This window comes from Notothenia rossii (assembly GCF_949606895.1).
Source record: "Notothenia rossii genome assembly, chromosome: 6".
Lineage (NCBI taxonomy): Eukaryota > Metazoa > Chordata > Actinopteri > Perciformes > Nototheniidae > Notothenia > Notothenia rossii.
In genome coordinates, this window is record NC_136909.1 from 81,986,704 (window position 1) to 82,003,499 (window position 16,796).

Consider the following 16,796-nt stretch of genomic DNA (forward strand, 5'->3'; position numbering starts at 1 on the left):
ATGTGGGTGTGTGTGTGTGTGGCAATTAGGGAGCAGGCCAGTGACTGGAAGGAGCCAGGGGCAGTTGAAATGCCCCGGGGCCAACCAAGGGAAGGAATATTTTATCAGTCCCCTCACACGCTGTACACACACTTGCACAAACACACACTCACTGCGAGCAAACAGATAATGACGTAAAAACTAGGTTAGCTTTCTTCATGCATTTTTACCTTCGTTAGCATTAGCTAAACAGACACTTACTTCCATGCTCATTCAGCTAAGATGGCTTTTATTTAAGCCTGTGCAGCACTTCATGTTTCATTCCTGACTTGCCCTGCTTCCTACTTCATTACTTTTCTCCACTTCCTCCCTGTGTGTTGAAGTGTGGGGATGGAGGATATTTGCAGGGTTGGGGATGTACGATACGATACGATATTACTTCATTTCTCAGATCAGGTCTGAAATTTGGCTTGCATGCAAGATAAGTTATTGTTATCCACCAGATTTGATGTTTTATTTCCTTCTAAATCAATGATATTTCATGGGTAAATGATATTGCACTATTAAATGTGAAGGAACACTAGGTTAACATTGTTTCATTTCTTCATGACATTTCTAACCTGCCTCTTCAACTGTTGAGTGCTAATGATGCTTTCTGTCTCCTTTTATTCCTTTCCTGTGTCTTTACCACTTCTCTACATCTCTCTGTCTCAAGGCATACCCTGACATTATCAAGCAGTATCTAGGCTAATCTGTTATGATCTGATTATGAACCATCTCTCAGCGTAAGACAGAGATTGGTACTACCTGCCCCCTCTGCACGGGCACATGTGCCATTCTGAGGTGTCAGCCATTTTTCTGCTGCCTGGCAAATTAACAGCCTGGGATTCACCAGTCAGTCATCTGCGAACTGCGATCATGTCAGACAGGCCGCTTCAAGCACAAACGCGAGAGAATAATGACATTTAGCTTTCTAATCATTTTGTCTTCATAGAGGCACTGCTGGGCTGAGGAATAAGGGTTATGAATATTAGCTTTATGCCAGATGTCATGGGAGGGATCCCGTGTGAGGAATCATTCACAGATGGTTTTCGGAGGATACTGAGAGATGTTTTTGCAAGCTTTTATAGCCTGTGGATGGACTCAGAGGGGGAATGAATGCAGACAGGTCTTTTGAGTTTATGACAGCGCGTTTATTCTAAAGGCTATTTGTTGCAAGAGAGTGTGTCTTTCGCTGCGAGCGCGAGTGACCTGGAGCTGATCCCTCAATGGGCCACTCCTAGAGTTTCACACCCCAGAAAGCTCACATGACCCTGGGTTGGCTGCCCAGGCAAGGCCCAGGCCTCAGGGACCAGCTATCCTGTTCCACATGGGATACACACATCTCATATTGGCAGGCGAGAAATTCATGCATACACACATTCTAAACATGATACAAAAAGCTCACACACGCATGCTGACGTACATTCACTAAAGTGCTCTCCTTCTCACTCTTTTTTTTGTCTGTGGCACTCACACACAAACACACCCAGTCTCAAACACATACACACATATTACATTCCCAGAAATCCTCAGAGAGGTAAAGAAGGGCTCGCAAGAGGGAGGGAGGGAGGGAAGAAAAAAGTGGCGTTTATTGTATTCAGGCCATTCATAAGCTCTAGACTTGGGGAGGGGGAGTACAGGGGGGTTGTAGGCAGTGGGGGGTTCCCTTTGCATGGCTCTGGAGGCCCCTCCCACCTCCAAATATTCTGAACATGCAGGAATTCCTTGCAATACAAGTCCCAAGTAGGGGCACATTTTTTCAAAAGCGTCTTTTCCCCTTTACCTCACGGAAAACAGACACTTGAACACACTCACATGCACCCGTTTGTTAGGATCTTCCACGAGGCAACTTTCCAATAATGACCAGCAAAGTATTCTAAACCAACACACACACTACTTACTTCAATACAAAACACTCTCTGTGACCAATGCTGTTTCGCCTCCCTTTTATTCCCGCGGAGGAGGAGAGACACAGAGAAATCCCCTCGACTACTCAGCGGATAATGACATGCGCTGTCGGCAAAACAATACGGCTAGTCTAGACTTCCCTTCCTGCCTTTGCCAGAAAGACACTCCACTATTTTCAGATCTTTGGACATAACTTCAGCCAACACATTGGATCACTCTGAGGGACAGATCCATCTTTGTAGAACATACAACATAATGAATAAATAGACAGGAAAGTTGTCATAATTACAAAAGAAAGAAATAAGGCTTTCGAGGTAAACAATCAAGAGAGAGATAAGTAATTGCTTCCTGTAATCAAACACAATTCCATTGAAGTAATTACAGTAAACAACGAGTGCTTTGCAATAACAAAGCGGGTTACTTTAAATGATGACAGTTTTGTGGATCAACGCTGACAGATTCAATAATGGCAGTAACTGGTGAGGCATTTACAGAGGTTATTTGTAATTAAAGCCCACTGGAGACGTCTTGTTGTGAGAATGCGAGCCAAGTTAGGAGCAATTATTTCATTTGTGGTGATCTGATGAGGAGGAGATCAGGAAACCAGACACAGGGATTGTGTTTAACCAACAACACAGGAGAGAAAAAACATCCAAGGTATGAGTTAATTAAAAGTCGCTAAACTCCAGGTCTGTGATATTCAAGTGGCTTTTGCTGAAATGCATTAAGTGCATTGTTGTTAGTATTCAAATGGAATGTTAGTTGACATTGGTGCATGCTTTCCCATGTATTTCATATTAACGTGTGTACAGGTGACCAATTAGTCGATACATAAAAACTCTTCTACATTTATTTAAAACTAGCAATTTAGATATTTCATTAGTCCCAGGGAAGTTTTTCAGGGTAGTGGCACTGTTTTAGAACCCTTTTCTTGACATACATGACAAATTCTTGACCTTTTACAAAAAAATATTGTCTATCAGACCTGTTTTTATGATATTTGTTCTGATCTTTTATTCAGTTTTTCTCTGTGTTATGGCTGACGCCCAACCAAGTCGGCTGAGAGAGATAGAGAGGTGGGGGTGTGGGGGGGTTCAGGCCTGTTGACATAGCCATAGGTGATGGCAAAAATGTCAGTGTAAATGTGACTGCTCTCTCTGTGCCATTTCCCCGTAAAGGGTCATCACCACAGGCTGCCTGACACGCTGGAAACTGCCTGAAGCGCAAGGCACCGCCACGACATTAAACTGCAGTATGCCTCCACGCATGCACATGTGCACGCATGCACATGTGCACGCACGCACGCACGCACGCACGCACACACACACACACACACACACACACACACACACACACACACACACACACACACACACACACACACACACACACACACACACACACACACACACACACACACACACACACACACACACACACACACACACACACACACACACACACACACACACACACAGAGAAACACTGCCTTTCATTCCAACCTCCAGATCAGTCAAGAGAGAAAGAATAAGGGAGAGGGAGACGGACGGAACACGCTAAAATGAAAGTGTAAGGCGAAGAATTCACCCTTTCATGTCGAGCACTTTTGCTGTGTAACTATTGATTTTTTCCCTCTTGCCTTTGTGTTGCCGCTTTCTTTTTTTCCAACCTGAAGATAGAAGGCCAGACTCGGTTCAAACGGGAGCACTTGTGAGGGGGGCCCACAGATTCTCCGCCTCAGTGAAGGGATGTCCTCAGACACACACTCACACACAAACACCCTTACACACACACACACACACACAAGATGGTAAGAATCCTGAAATCGTGCCTCTTTTGCGGCTTTTCTCACTCTTGACTCTCACTCTCTCAATTGTTTCGCTGCCTCTCAGATGGCTTTTGACACCTTCGACTCACCGAGCTTCAGTCAAACTCTCCACCACCAACGCACAGAGAGGGAGAGGGAGTCAAATGGACTATGGGGGAAGGGGGGAAGGGATGGCAGAGAGGACAAGGACTATAACAAAAGCTAAGAGCACTTAACAGCACAATGGTACGGCGGTCCTTTCCAAAAAGTCAGCTGATGTGCTGAAGGGCGTTCAAAAGTCCTTCAATGGGGACATGGAACAAAAGAGAGAACCTTCAGATAAACTAAAGTATGAAACACACATCGTCACAACCAACATCCACTAAAAATACATGTTTTCACCACATGAAAACTATATTTACCCCCCTTTAATAAATGATCCAAATACCCCTGAATTATGTCTTCAACCAACTCATCAAAGCAATCACTAAAAATAAACTTAAGTGTTAAGTGGACATGTATCATTTCAGTACCAACAACCAGTCTGTAATCATGCCTTTGTGTAAGGGGTGTATAGTTCCAATAACCAAACTCAAGTCACCCTGTTTTTTTTTCCAGAGCAGCTCTCTTTCCACGTCTACTATATCTGAATGACACACACTCTGATAAACACTTTTAATACACAAGGATTTTCCCACTCATGGTAGCCTATCAGCGCCAGTTAAACTGCAGTATGTTAGATAATGCAGGCACGCCAACCCGGCCTGCGGTGACACAGGCTAATAATAGCGCATTAGCTTCCAGTGAGTTTCTTTTTGGAATAACAGAAGGTTTTAGTTCCATGAAGGAGTTTAATATGGTCGCACCCACAAGCTCAGGTTTCTGAAGGGGTGGTAGGAAAACAGGATAAGTCATTATCAGAGCAACAACCTACTCTATTTAAATATGTTCGGTTGTTGAGCTGGGGCATTACGATGTCAGGGTCTTAGCTGATTTTCAATGAGTAAACAAGTACGCTCAATTGTGTTTCAGACTCTGGATCCACACTTCGGATATCTCCATAACTGAAGAATAAAATGAACTTTCTCCAAAGTGATGCTGCTTCCTCACTTCCTCCTCATTCTCAATGTGTCCTTGATAGGCACAGGATGTGGTGTTGTAGGGGTTGTGGGGGATTTTGTAGTCCTATCAGTCGCCCCATACGCAGCACCGATAAGGCTTGCGAGACAGGGGCAGAGGAAGAGGAAGTGAGTGGGTTTACAGCGGGCCTATTTCCTGTGGAGCATGGGCCCATGTGGACGGTAGTGATATGCCCCCCATGGACACCGGCGCGCTCGCCACACAGTCCCACCAAGTCACTTCCTGAAAGAGGCAGCCCTCTCTGGGGGTGACTTCCTGTAAAAGTATGACCTCTCTGTTTAAAGAGAATCTCAATGGAACAAAGACCTGAAGCAGCCCAGGGGAGATGGTGTATACAATATATCACCAGTGTGTGTGTGTGTGTGTGTGTGTGTGTGTGTGTGTGTGTGTGTGTGTGTGTGTGTGTGTGTGTGTGTGTGTGTGTGTGTGTGTGTGTGTGTGTGTGTGTGTGTGTGTGTGTGTGTGTGTGTGTGTGTGTGTGTGTGTGTGTGTGTGTGTGTGTGTGTTGGTGTGTGTTTTTTAACACTCACTCAAAAGGTTATCACTAGTGAGAATCTCAGCCCCCGATCGCTGCTCATCTCTTTGGCTCGGAGCAAGAATCGGGTTACATCCGAATGTGTGTGTTTCATGAGTGTGTGTGCGGCGAGTGGCATGCCTATAGTGTTGCTTTGCAAACACACAAAGTAAACGCCGATGCTGCCCTCTGGCCCACCCTGCTGCTCTGTGTTTACCTACAGGTATTTGTTATCCAGCCCTCTCTTTCCTCTCTCTCTGTAAGCTCTTAGAAAATGTTGCAGAGGTCTTTATCTCTCAGTCAAATCCCTATAGCAGGTATCCATGTCAAACAGAGCAAGAGGAGGGGGTCTCAGGGGGCCGCATGTTTGGTCTGGGTTAGCTGAGGGTCAAGCTTTGGTCCAGTCGACACACATTAAATCCATCCCTTACTACTAGCCTCCTGCGTCACAGAGTACCTGTGTTTAAAACATGCGCAGTCACCTTGTGTGATACATGTCATGCTTTTAATGATCACCTGCGCTGAAACAGACTATTTGAATATTGTTGATTTACTTTGAAACAACAGTATAATGGCCAGGTTTGAATGTTAGAAGTAAAGGGACTTGCATGTGTCATATCGGGGTTCTAAAATAAGCCTTAAGAAAAATTAAAGTAGCATCGACCCATATTCAAAGATTTAAAAAAGAGTCCCCAGGGATGCTGGTTTTGACCAAAAATGGCGCTACTGCTGGTGTTTTCCGGGCATGAAATTGGCTTTGTGTGGGTGTCGTTTGGAGAGCCGGCTGGTAAATTCTCCCGTTCTTTTGTTATAAAAGGGGGGGGCTCCATGCATAATGGTCTTAGCCAGGGAGGTCTGGAACTGTGTCCATAAATTGAATTATTTCAATTTGAGGTAGAGAGAGTGAGAGAATAATGGAGAGTGGCTGTGTGAGTGTGTGTTGCATTTACATGTGAACATATGCATGTGTGTTGATGGAGGGGAGCGAAGGCGAGAGTCTCATTTTTATTCTTCGACGGGGGCTCACATTTACAAGAGAGAATATAAACCGAGTTGCAGGAGATTACAGAAGAGGCCAAATGTTACCTTGCAGCTGGAAGCTATAGTGTATTAAGAAAAGGCGGCTGGTTGAGGCCGCCATGCCACAACAACAACTTCCTGTCTGAAAATGATACTTATTATTTTCTAACAGTACAAAGAGATGAACTATAAAAACCAATGAATAGGAATAGTTGCACCCTCACAGACTTAAATGTGTTAAATAAGAACATTTGTTTGTTCATATTTCCCAAATCACGCCAATTGAAAGCAATCCTTTGGGATCAGTAATGCTTAAACAATAGACATGTGTGTATAAGTGCATATATTTGGGTGGGGGTGGGGGTGGGGGTGGATATATTCCTGACACAATATAATCGGCCGGGGACCATATGGCAAACTGGCAGCAAGCTATTTATCCTTATCCTCTTTGGAGTCTAAAATTAGCACTCTGCTGTTTGTAGCTTTAAGCTGGACTCCAACCACTCTGATAGGGCTAATAATAAAGAAAAAAAGAAAAAACAGTCCAGCTGGCACAACTGCTCCGCCTCCTTGTTCTGTTTCCATCTTACTAAGTTTCTGTCCACCGTCTCTTTTTCCCTCGTCACTGAATGATCCGACCAAACTGCCCTCCGAATCATGTTAATCTGACCACGAGGAATTGTATTAATATCATATAAGTGTTGCTTGAGCCAGGTTCCCCTATAAGCCCATGTGTCAGGAAAGCCAGGATTTCCTGAACACGGACCCCCTCGGCTAGCTTAAGAGCGTAGGATGATGGGGCTAATCTCTTTATCAAAAGCTTAAATAAACATTGGTGCTCTGTGGATGCATGTGTGTGTGAGAGTTGCTTATTTGTGTGTGTGTGTGCCAAGGGGCCAAACAATGCTTCTCCACTCAACAAAGTGCTAATACCCTGTCTCTTTGCTCTCCCCCTCCCTCCTCCATTCCTTCTCTTTCCTATCCTTCAAGTGAATGCCCAACAGTACGCATCTTATCCATCTCAAATAAGAAGCTCTCCTCTCATCTGACTCTTTACTGTGAATCCTCCAGCCTGATATGAGCTAACATCTGATCAGAGGCCTCCTGGGTCCTGAGCTCAGGTCCTTTTCGAGGTAGGAGGAAGGCAGAGTCCGAGGCAGAATGATAGGAAGAGGAGAGAGAGTTTAAGGATGTTTTATCGGCCAGATGTGATGCATTGTGACACGTCGGTGATGAGGTGCTGAGATATTAACCTGTACGGGCCAGGATGAAGGCGCAGGGCGTTTTTTAGTCTCTGACAGTGTGTGTGTTTGTGTTTGTGTGTTTCCCTGAGTGATACCAGGCAATTGGAGCTGAATTGGAAACAGACAAAATAAGGAATGACTATGAGAAGTTTCCCAGGGCAAGAACACAAGACCCTCCCGACAAACAACACAAATCATTTCGCGAGTCAATGAGCACGCTTCCCCCTTTTTTTTTTTTCTTCTTTTAATTTGCATGACAAGGGAATTACCACATTTCAACTTGTTTACATTGACAAATCACAGCTGAAGGAATTCCTTCCAAAAGGAGATATCCAGTAATTTGACAAAAGTGGTGTCTTCTTTTAGGACATGATTACACCAGAATGATGCAAATTATGGTGCTTCATACAGAAATAAACCTGAATGGAGTCCTCAGTTGACACTTTTCAAACAAGGTCTTGAATCGAGAGGCTCCGAACCAAAGCATGTTTAAATGTACAAGTCATGTGTGGAGAAGAGCTTTTCTTATTCTAATTTCGGTCCCACTTTACACTAAGACTACCCTTATAAAGGATTCATAAAGGGTTTATAATTAAGTTATTAATTAGGTTGTAAGCACTTTATTAATCATTAAGAACCATTTATAAACCAGTTCTAACATCGTTTTCATACATCAACACAGGCTCACTATTTGGCAAGATGACTAAGCCTTATATCGGCTTAGCGAGAATCAACTCGGTGAGCAACAGATACCAAGGATGCTAGCTGATGAAGGAGACGAAGTAAGCTAGGTAGCCAATATAAGGCTTAGCAGTACAGATACATGTGGGCTCACTATTTGGCAAGCAACCGGTCACAGTTGCCGTGTTTATCTCATGTCTTGTAAAAGCTTATTAATCATTTATAAAGTGTTCACAACCTAATTAATAATTGAATTACAATCTATTCGTAAACCCTTTATAAGGGTAGTCTTATTGTAAAGTGGTACCCTAATTTCTCTCCCTTCACACAGACTGAAAAAGTGTTATTTATTTCTTTTCACTTGTATTGTCATCACAGGTACTAAGTAACAAAATGGTTTCTCTGCATTTGACCCATCCTAGTGTTAGCAGCAGTGGGCTGCCATTATGAACGGCGCCCGGGGAAATGATAAAACCAAGAAAGTGTCTCAACCACGTTTAAACATTTGGGTATTTTCACATTGATCTTGTAAGATACGTTTGTTGTTTTTACATTGCCAATTGTGTTTGTTGATTTGTGATATTGTGCTATATAAATTAACTTGAATTGAATTTAACTTTTCTTGTGATAATCTCTCCACCCCAACACACAGGAGACCTCTACAAGGCAACAAGTGTGTGTAAATAGTATCTTTTAGCAAACATCAGTAATTAGATATAGGCATTTGGCATTCACGCCAGTCGCAAATGAAAGAAGAGCGCGACAGCGAGAATGTGTCTACATCATTAGCGTGCCACAATTATAACATGGGAGCTAAAGATACATTTCCCTCCCGCTTGCTCTCCCTCACTGAAGCAAATGCTAAAAAAAAGTTAAATAAGCGGCTGTTCTTGGAGCAGCAGCAAAGTACAGGGTGCGTTCCAGGTGCATTTATGACTAAAACAAGGAAGATCAAATGCAACACAGGCAGCTTTGTAAAAAAAAAATAAGAGACGTAAAATGATGCCAATGGTTTCATTTGGCAGACTTTCTGAACACAACACATCCTGAGCGAGCGCACAGATTCAAGGCTCCAGGAAAGAGAGCAAAGCTATTTTGTGTGCATGCATGTCATGAATGAATATGTATTTCATGTAAATTGTGCACACAAGGCATATTGTAATGGTCTAGGGTAGACTTTGCATTTCTTTGGTCATGCAAACATGCCCACATGTAACCAACAGACGAGAGAGAGAGAGTGCAGGGGAGATTTAGTGTAACAGAGAGACAGAAAGAGCAAAAGCCATAGAGAGAAAGGAGAAGGAGACTATGAGAGGAAATATGTGCAAATATGAGGCTCACATGATGATGTGTACACTAGCAGCACATAAATCCAAAGGCAAACAGACAAATAGCCTCTGCCACCTTGTCAAACAGTTTTATAACCATTATCTTCTCACAGATGAGACGTTCACACAAGCCAATAAAACACAAGTTAGGGATCCTGATTGACTTAGCAGATGATCCTCTCATGTGGGGAACGGAGGCAGCGGAGAGGAGGTGGTCCGCGAGGCTGGAGGAAGTCACTTTGTTGACTTGTGTTTCTGATTCTTTTATCCAATGACCCCAGCGGCCGGGTGACACCGGTCCTAATCCTTAAAGCAAACTGGCCCCTTGCTGTGGGAACCTGATACAATTTCCTCTTTTTCCGAGAGGGGCAAACTCAGGCCGCTCCGAGTTTGCTTACTGCCTACGAGGCAATAAAAACACATTGAGGGCTATCATTTTCCCAATGCGAGTCTTTACATGTCGGTTAACGCGTCAGCAGCGGCGATGGCTGTAAAGATCTCAGTGAATCTGATAGAGGGGGGGGGGGGTGTGATTGGAAGGCACAAACATTTATTTTCCCAGGTAACTGCAGATAATAATGTTTGAGATGCAGTAAATCGAGTCGAGGCTGAGTAAACATTCCTACCGTTAAAGTGGAGTTGTGGAGGGATGTTATCTCAAGTTGTTCTGAGACACATTACCCTTTATGCCTTTCAAATATTGATTTTAATAAACAGCATGTGAACTGAAAGTTAGGCTTTTGGAGCCCAGCAAATATGAAACCGTTTTGAACACATGCTTACACACACTTATCCCGCTATGGGACATGTAGTGAGTTTCAGGTGGCCCGGTCACAGCTCTCTCATCTCTCAGAGAAGATATTGCTGTTTGCTAGCAGCACCTCAATAGACTCCCAGACAACACTCAGCAGCACTTAACACACTCATCGGGGATAACCGCTCTGTCTCGCTCTCTTCTCCTCAGTCGTTCACACCTACACACTGCTCCAGTCAGCATCAAAATGTTTCCATTGAAACCCTCTCCTCATCTTGCTCTCATTTTCTTTCTTTCTGTCTTTCACTTTTGTCTTCTTCCTCTCTCCCCTGTGTTCACGCTCTGAGGAAATCAAAGAGAGATCTTGTTTGTCTCTGCCAGCTACTGTACTTACACACACACCTCCAGTTATACAGACTTCAGACTAATCAGGGGAACCACATACCTTTTATCTACCCACATAGCCTCACATTTAAACAGATTACCAGGAAAGCTGGACACCAGTAAGACAATTACCGGACCAACGATCTCCCTCAGTAACGTCTAGACGACATCTAGACAACCAGACACAACTATTAAGTAATGTTTCTCGTATGTTCTATATCTCCCCTTTTTATTTGTTTTAATTTTGGACAAAATAATAAACACTTAGATTTTTAAAATGTGCACAAATGAATGCTTGTTACTTAAATCCAAATATGTTATGATCATCTCAATTAGCTGGAGGTTCACCTACTGCTCTGTTTAAGTATGTTTCTAAAACCATTAAGAGGTTATTGTATGTGTGCCAATGCAGCTAATTCACACTCATATTACTTTTAACAGAATATTTTCAACAGCATCTAAGTGCCACTGGGAGATAAAAGCTTTCCAGCGAGGGGAAAACACACACACAGTTCTCTCTTCCAGTCTACTGGACATCGGACCAATTAATCGGTGACTTTGAAGGGGCCACGTGAAGCCGAGTGATTGGACGAGCTGGATCTGGCCGCTGATTGCCTGGCACCCCTGTCCATGTCCCCGTTTCCTCGCCCCGGCCCTGGAGACTGACCAATGAGCAGACAGAGAGCAGCAGCTCCTCTGCGTTGGCCTGACCTTGTTGCGGGGCACAGAGGTCGGACGGTGGGTGACAACATCAGGAATATTCTGATCGATGGGGTTCACAGCCAATGGAAGAAGTTATATATAGAGATTCAGATTGAATGGGGTGAAGCTGCATTAGGACACGGTATTTAGATACACGTCAAAACAGGAGAACTGATTTTCCACATGTGTTTTTGGGGCCACAACACAAAGAAGGAGAAAAAGTGTGTGTTTCTTTGGTCACTAGGGAATCTCAGATATTTCCTTTTCGATTATATTCTTGATAGACTTGCTTTCAGGGTTCATTCATATCTCAAATTTGAAATCACTATTATCATCAAGTATAACAAATGTCATTGTCCACACTGGAGCATTAGTTCAATGTGCAGAAGAAATAAACTACATTAAAATAGGATTTCCATATATTTTATTTCGACATATACACGGTTTACGACCATAAAATGGCAAATATTCACATACATTTTATGTTGAGCATTCCTCCAACTACACCAGCCAATAATAATGGAAAAAAAAAAATAACTCTCCGAACTAGATATCAGACAAAACAACCAGAAATCTCAGGCCACTACTCAGACAGGAGAAGTGTATGCAGACACTAACACATTGCCTTACAGGGAGCTGTTTGCCTTGGCGCGGCTCACTGTTCTCTTCACAAACGGTCCGGGTAATTGGCGATACATATCTAATATCGCCAGTCAACGCCTCGCTCCCTGGATGTTTCTGACAAGCGGAGAGGGAAACCCTGTAGCTTTCAAAAACACAGCGAAGCCTCCTCAGCTCCACATCGCTGCAGCTGCCCGATTCAGCGCCTGAATGTTATTCTGTTTCCCTCGCACGCCAAGCCCTCGGAGAAGCCAAGGGGTGTCCTTACAAATTCACACAGGCAAAGAAGAGTACTTATATACTGGGAGAAAAAGAGAGGGCCCGCTTGTATCCGTGAGGGACCCCCCCTCCTCCTCCTCCTCCTCCTCCATCGCAAGACATATATGATCTGTTGGCTTTTCCTCTTCCCTTGGAGCATTACTCTTCACAGAGAAGTATGATCCAAGGCAACAACAGCTACAATGAGGGCTTCTCCAGAGGGCTTCTGGGTATTAAACAAAGGGCCCTGTTGGTAGGAACAAGCCAAACAAACAGCTGGGCTAATAGAGTGGGACTAATTAACTACAGGGCCGCTCTCCGACTCTCCCTGCCGGAGCTGGCTAGATGTTTACAAAGACCTCCCAGAGAAAAGGAGGGGAAAAATAAGAGGCTTTCTTCTTCGTCTGCTCTTTTCGGGAGAGAGGAGACACCCAGGACTGATTTTAATGACATGTGTGAAGCAAATGTGATCCCCCCCCTCCATTTTCTTCTGTGGAATTCAGCGCTAGAAAATACCACTGGCATTGTGGTCAAAGCAAAAAACACCCACAAGCACAAACTCAGCATTTAAGCATCGTCACCACAAGCAACTAATAAAAAGCATCTTCTTTTAATTGCTGACATTCTTGCTTTGACACAGATCACAGCTAAACACCTGCCGATAAATACAAGTCCCACGAGCTATCAACAAATATCTCCTTTTTAAAACCCACATAATCATAACATTGATTCGGTTGCACGAAATGAACAGCTTCTCCTGCATTTGAGTGAAACAAAACTTGCTGTTTACAGTGTTTATTATTATTATCATTTATGTATATGTATTCTTAGTTAGTGTCATAAGTTAAAGTAGTTGCTATGCTTTTATTTTGAAGGTATGTTTTGGGCACTGGGTGATTAGAGCACCTGGTGTAATTGTATATATTGGAGACAGGTGGGTGGTGGGAGCCAGAGCACTAGTAGGCAAACGTTTTTTTACCAGGGTGTTTCGAGCCATAGGGTTTTCCAACCACAAGGAAGGAAAGCCATAGGAAAAGGCTTAAGGAACAAACCATAGGAAACCTGTTCATTATCAATGATATTGGATCATAATAAAATGCACAACGGAGAATCTTGTCTCGACCTGGATCATTTCCCTGCGTAAGATCTGCTAACTAGTGCCTCAGCGGCTGTATTATTTTAAGTTAATTATCTGTTTTATTTCTATATGATTTTGGCCGCTACACTCACTATTCCTGCAGCTCTTGCATTTGAGAGTGAGCATGCTACGTTTCCGGGTAGAGATGGGGTTTGTAAACTAGTGCGCAGTGAACCGTGCAGAGACGAGGGCAGAGCAGAGCATGTGCTCAGGAATAGCCTCGGAAAAAAAAAAGGCTGAGAGAGGAGACTGGAGTTCACTAGTTAAAGGCCTTCGACCATCCAGCATCCTTCCTCTGAGCTGTTTCGCTCTGCTGGAGGGGGGAGAAGGAAGGATAGGAGGAGGGAGGGAGGAGATAGGAGGAGGGAGGGAGGAGGGGGAGACAAACAGGGAAGGAATTAGAGAAGATTGAGTAAGGGATGAGGTGTGGAAGGAGAGTGGCTTGATAGTCTAAGAAAAGGGTTGAAGGAGAGAACAAGGGAAGGAGAGAAAGATGGCCATTAGCGGTGCAGCTCTCCAGGCAAGAGGGGAAGGAAATGAAGAAAGTGGAAGAGAGAGGGAGGAAGGGAAAGGTCAGTGAGAAAGCAATCTGTAAAAGGTAGAAGAAATGTAAAGACAAAGGTTGGGGCAAACACAAGAATGAAACAAGGGAAAGAGGAGAATATAGAATAGAGAAGCAAGGAAGGAAGGAAGGAAGGAAGGAAGGAAGGAAGGAAGGAAGGAACTCAGAAAGGTAGAGGAGAAGTAAGATGAGTAGTGGAAGATAACAACATAGAAGGAAGCAGAACAACACAAAGCCAGAAGGAAACAGATCAAAGAGGAAAGATGATATTCACCAAAAGGAACAGAGATGTGAAAAATGGAAGATTGAGAAGGAGTGAAGGAAAGGAACAAAGAGAGGTGAGAGAAAGGGAAGGAAGAGAGATAAACAAAAGGTAGTGTTTTACAGAGAGTGGGAGGCATTGCAAAAAAAGAGGAGGAGAGAGAGAGACAAGCACGGGTATTCACACGCGAGGGGTAGAGAAGCCGACAGATATCAAAATGAAAGAGGGAGACACAGGAGTAGGTGGGAGACAAGGGAAAACTGGAGAAGAGAGGGAGGATGCTAAAGATGAAAGGGCGAGAAAAAAGAGGGGCGGGGGGGGAGAGAACGCGGGGTAAAACTGTCGGGGAGAGAGCGAGCAAAGTGCCAAACAGATAAATAACCAGCTTACCGGGATTACCAAGTGACTGACACGCCAGAGCCGACGTGACGTGGCAGTGATAGCTCTTAACCCATAAACCTGAACGCAGTCCAACATGTCCCCCGGTATTTACTGTTGTCACCGTGTCGTGTGTGTGTGTGTGTGTGTGTGTGTGTGTGTGTGTGTGTGTGTGTGTGTGTGTGTGTGTGTGTGTGTGTGTGTGTGTGTGTGTGTGTGTGTGTGTGTGTGTGTGTGTGTGTGTGGCCTAGCATTACTATACTTGTGGGGACCTAGATCTGTTTACACAGTCACGTGTGGGGACTCGCCTCCCTTATGGGGACAAAATGGAGGTCCCCATGAGGGGGATCATTAATTTTAGGGTGAAGACTTGGTTAGGTTTAGGGTTAGGTTTGGTAAGGCATGTGTTGGTTAAGGTTAGGATAAGTCTCCAGGAAAGGCATGTAAGTCAATGTAATGTCCCCTGAAGTGATGTGTGTGTGCGTGTGCGTGTGTGTGTGTGTGTGTGTGTGTGTGTGTGTGTCCATATAAACACTACAGATACAAAGCAATTACACACATACATGTTTTTGCAGGCCTCAGAGAGAAACATAGGAAAGCTGTTTAATGCTCTACTTTGATTTAAAAGTCTACATTTGGAAATATACACTACATGGTCAAAAGTATGTGGACACCTGAACAAGGTTCAAGGTTCTTTATTTGTCATACGAACATAGCTACAGAGTCTTAGGTCACAGGCTTCTAACATAACACCCATCTGATTTAGTTTTTTGCCCCATAGTATGTAAGTAGTGCGTAATAATTGCTGATAATAGTTAATGAAAGTAGTGTGATTGTAAAGGGGAGGGATACCAACAGGAAATTATAATACACTCACAATATTCTGTGTTTTAGATATTATAATTCCACCTAATATCTGTATTTATTTGACACTGGAGGTAATAAATATGATAGAAATATGGCTTTTAAAAGCAGATTATAGGTTGTTTCTCTACTTTTTATCGTCCTAAATTGACCTAACCTAGCCAATGTGTCCCGCAGATACCTCTATGTGCATTGCTCCAAACTCTCCTGTAACACTCAGACAACTCAAAAGCACCTCATTCATTGCATCCACACACACAAACTTGCACATGTATCCACACACTAGCCCACATTTTACCCTCTAATGAACTTCAACAACAAACAAAAACCTACAATAGCGGGGGGATATGTGGAGGTAGAGAGAGGGAGATGATGAGAGGCAGAGAGAGAGAGTGAGAGGAGGTGGGCCAACATAAGGAGTGGGCCTATAATTGGAAAGATGTGAAAAATGAAGTGTCAGTTTGGTCAATAGAGGGCAAAGGTCACAGAAGCAGGAGCCCAAACTCGGCACAGAGCACGCTCATTAGAGCGACCAATAAGATCCTGCCTGGCTGCCCCAGACCATTAGTCATCAGAAGAAGAGGCGTGCACACACTCACACACACAAATATTGCTTTGTCTTTGTCCGTTTCACTGTAATTTCGCCCCAGTCTATTCTCCTCTTCTACGTCATCCGTCTATCTTTTATGTTAGTCTCTCACCTCCATCCCTCAGCTCCTCTGTCGAGCATTAATGGCGACGAGTGAGAAAAGACGGAGAGAATGTGAAAGACACGGAAAGAGAGAGAGAGCATGAGACAGACAGAGAGACAAAGAGAGACAGAGAGTGTGCGTTGACTATATAAATGGCTGCTCATCGGAGGGGAAGCATGGCGGCTCTGTGCTCCCACCCAGGCTCTGCCTCCTGGCACTGGCAACCCTGCAAACCGCTCGCCTTGACATCGCCTTCAATAATATATGAAGTTGCTTTTTGCCTACAGTTTGTTTGCAGCGCCACCACACCACGGCCAACCCCCCCCCCCCCTCTCTCTCTCTCTCTCTCTCTCTCTCTCTCTCTCTCTCTCTCTCTCTCTCTCTCTCTCTCTCTCTCTCTCTCTCTCTCTCTCTCTCTCTCTCTCTCTCTCTCTCTCTCTCCCTCTCTCTCTCTCTCGTTCTTAGAATGCATACACATGTGGCCTGAGCAGAGTCATTAGGTCCAAGAGAGGACACAT

The 16,796-nt window shown here is 44.0% G+C and overlaps 1 protein-coding gene across 3 annotated transcripts in view; it reads right to left on the reverse strand.

The window, feature by feature from the left end:
* The window catches only part of meis1b (Meis homeobox 1 b), an 80,424-nt gene that overhangs the window by 47,618 nt on the left and 16,010 nt on the right, over window positions 1-16,796 (reverse strand). The window lies entirely within an intron of this gene.